The sequence below is a fragment of the Oncorhynchus keta genome, chromosome 7 (genome assembly GCF_023373465.1).
Source record: "Oncorhynchus keta strain PuntledgeMale-10-30-2019 chromosome 7, Oket_V2, whole genome shotgun sequence".
NCBI classification, from domain to species: domain Eukaryota; kingdom Metazoa; phylum Chordata; class Actinopteri; order Salmoniformes; family Salmonidae; genus Oncorhynchus; species Oncorhynchus keta.
The window spans coordinates 7,905,827-7,909,602 of record NC_068427.1 but is presented as its reverse complement, the minus strand read 5'-3'; the positions used below and the strand labels follow the sequence as shown (position 1 = coordinate 7,909,602).

The following is a 3,776-nucleotide window of genomic DNA, read 5'->3' as shown; positions in this document are numbered from 1 at the left end:
TGGTCATTCTGCTTCCATTTGGGCAAACTCAACTACAGGTTGAATTGTTTGGGGACTAAGACAAAAGTAAAGGGTATTTGTAATGAAAAGTGATTCATCTCTGTCAGGGAGAAACTTGGGCTGTTTATTGTCTTTCTTCGGTACCTTGCAACCTCTCTCCTCACATCATTTTCCAAAATCCATGGGAGGAGAATGGACCATGGATGTTCTTCTCCAATGTGCTTTGAGATGAAAGCAAGAGGATGCAAGGAATCGAAGACTAATTGAGATAAAGCCCTGGTGCAGTGGAGTGCAATATTCATAACCTTTTCAAACAATCACTTCAGAGTTTGTCTCTTAACCTCGAGAAGAAATGAGCAAGTTCCTATGTCATCTAAAGTGTGATAGATGTGCCAAATGTACTGGCAAATTGGCATGTAAACATATTAGTCTTTCTGCTGCATACAGTATATGTGGCACAGTCAGGTGATTTAGTCCCTGCTGACATCTAATTTGTGCTATACATTATTGTTTGAAAAATGCTGCCTACAGCATGTGTCTACATGGATGTATGTAGCGTGTCGCTGCAGCAAGATACTATTGCATTTTAGTTTAGTTACTTCTGAACAAATTAAGCTTTATATAGTTTGCTACAAACTAGCAAACTTCAACAACATGCAAACTTTGGAAGCATGATTCCACCCCCGGAGACATGACCAGATTAAAAGGGAGGAAAAATACAATATGAACACATTTTATAACTGGTTTACCAAAATGATTAGGACCTTATGATGTCACAAGTTACTATATATATAATAATATATAATAATATATTATATAGTTACTGATATATGCCACCCGTTTCAACTATGGGACAAAGGAGTGAGACCTGCATTTTTTGTACATGTGTATCTAATCTGATGTAAAGCAAAACAAAACCTTTAAACTGGGCAATCAGCAGTTAAATTAACAAAGCAGCATCCCGCCCCTGTTTTGGTAAAAAGCTGAGGGATGGGGCTGGAGAAATGTAACCACCCACAAATTCATAAACAGAGCTTTGGGTGCATCGACTGATCCTTGCATTTGATATCAAAGTTACAGTTTTGACGCTATATAGTGTTTGTTTATATTTACTTTGTATACAAAGAAGCTTATATTTTGCGTTCTGATGGGGTATGGCAGTCATGAGGCATTTAGATGTTGTATTCTTCGAGTTTCAATGGGTACATATAATTAAGTCCAACAATTGAAGTAACAACTGCGGATTGCCCCTTTGACTTTATCGGATCAATCCACCAAGTGTTCACTCCAATATAAACACCCCTGCGGACCTAATTTAGGTCTACCGATGGGCATACTAACACAAAATGGCTTTCAGCTTATCTCCATTTATTTGGCTCAATCAAAGTGTTTAACTAAATGAGGGTTTTGAATGCATATATCACCAAAAATGTAACATTTTATTATTTTTATGTATTGACTTCCTCTTTAGAACAATGTGTCTTTGCGCATAGGAGTGAGCAAGTGATGTATGATGTAGTGTACTTTGATTAGATGCGGAATAGGGCTTTTGAGCAGACTTAGCTCCTGTTCACATCACTGCAGCCTCGTGAATGGGAAGAATCTTGGGAATGAAAATGCAGTAAATCCATAATTACAGGCTTGATAAACAATGCCTATGTCTCACTTTATTTCTTAATGGGCCCGACTGCCTCACTGGTTCATAGCCCTAACTCCGCTCCTCACAGGGACATGACAGATGCCCATGAGGCAGGTCAGGTCCTTTGTCTTAGAGGTTAGAAATTACAGAGTTCTTTGCTCAGGAGTTGGGCAGGGATTGGCCAGGCTGTCTGGGTATAAAGAGGCCCATACGATGAGAGATGGAGAGCAGAGGTGTACAGCCAACCAGAGGTCCTCCTTCAGACACAGAGATCGAAAAACCAACTCACCGTCATCATGAGCCATAGCCCAGAAAGGATGTCGTCTTCCCGCCGCCACTTTGAGGACATCAGCAGCAGCTCTACATTCTACCAGGTCAGGGTGTCCAGCCCTTCCCCCACCTGACGAGATGCCCGTATCCCGATACGCCATCTTCACCCACCGTGGTTCAAGAGGTGGCACAATGGCCCGAAGGACCATGTCCTCCACACAAAGATCTGGCGTGGCTGGTGGGACAATGTGTGCTGGTATGGAGGCACACGCAACGTTGAGAGACAGGAGATGGTCGTCCTTAACGACAGGCTGGCTGTTTACATTGACAAGATTCACTCATTGGAGCAGCAGAATAAGCAGTTGGAGATGGAGATCGAAGGCCTCCAGAATCGCTTTGTGAAGCAGTCTGGCCTGCGCTTGCTGTACGAGCAGCAACTGAGGGAGCTGATGAAGATCGCAGATAAGATGCGAGTCCAGCGGGGCCTGGCCCTCACCGAGGAGGAGGCCATGGTCGGCCAACTGGAGATGATCAAAGCCAAATATGAGGAGGCCCTTGAGAAGAGGAAGGTGGCCGAGCTGGAAATCGAAGCATTCCTTCCGGATGTCGACGCGGCCACCTCTGCACGCATTGCTTTGGAGAAACAGCTGAAGCAGTTGGAGGTTGAGCTCAAGTTCCTCCAGAGGGTGCAGAAACAGGAAATTGAAGAGCTGATGGCTCAGGTCTATTCTGGTCATTCCTCATCCCAGAGCTCCTTTGCCCTCCCTGACCTATTGGCTGCTCTCAAACAAATCCAAAGTCAGTACAATGAAATCCTAGCCAAAAATTTGGCTGAAATGGATTCCTGGTACAAATCAAAATTCGAAGACGTTACCAAGAAGACGACAAAGCACGTCGACAAGGCCCCAAGCATTAGAGAAGAAATTACGAGCGCCGGGAAGGATATCCAAAACAAAGAGTATGACCTGGATGGTCTGAATGACGCTCTGGAAGCAGAGGTCAACAAAGCAACGGAGAGGTACAAGAGGGAACTGGAAGACTTGCAGGCGAGGATCGAGGCCCTGAAGCTTGAGCTGGAAACCAAACAAGGAGAAGATCGCTCACCACCTGCGCGAGTACCAGGACCTCCTGGACATCAAGATGGCTCTGGAGATTGAGATCACGACTTACAGGAAGCTGATTGAAGGTGAGGACTTGCAACTCAGCAGCATGGTCAAGAACCTGTCTTGGATGAGTGGCAGAATGAGTGCGATTGAGCTCAGAAATAAGCAGTGTTGGGATTAGTTTCTTTAAAGGTAATATAACATGTTACTCGATACATTTAACAAAAGAAACTGGTTACTTTACAAGTTATTACTTTACTTTCATGAAAAATGTAAAAATCTCACCATTTGTTTAACTGTTCAAGGGAGCAAGACGAGCTGTGCACGCTCTACCAGAAATAGGCTACATATTAACTCAGGTTTGATCACTAGTTTCACCTTTCATTTGTGGCGGTGATTTCCTGTACTAGTCTACAAGTACTGCACTATCATATGGACTGTTAGGAAATCTAATTAGGAATCTAATTAGGAAATCTACAGTACACACGCCAGTTCTGGTTATAGACCGCACGTACAGGGACCTATAGAGACGTATAGAGGGCACACTTGCCACTAGACGGGAATGCCCTTTATGGGATTTGCTATCACAGAAGCGATCAATGGCAAAGATCAGAGATACGTCCTCTATACATTTCTATGGAGAGCATATGACATTTCTCCAAACAGCCTTTCTCCGCTCGCTCGTGAACTAAATTAGGAAACGTGTCGAGATCGGATCGTGGAAACACGCTGCCGGTAGAGATATGACTCTGAAAGTAACGCAC

General features: G+C 43.9%; 1 pseudogene; it reads left to right on the top strand.

Annotated features, from left to right (window-relative positions):
- Positions 1 to 1,935: 1,935 nt before the first annotated feature.
- Positions 1,936 to 3,193, top strand: LOC118385790 (desmin-like; annotated as a pseudogene).
- The last annotated feature ends 583 nt before the right edge of the window (positions 3,194 to 3,776 follow it).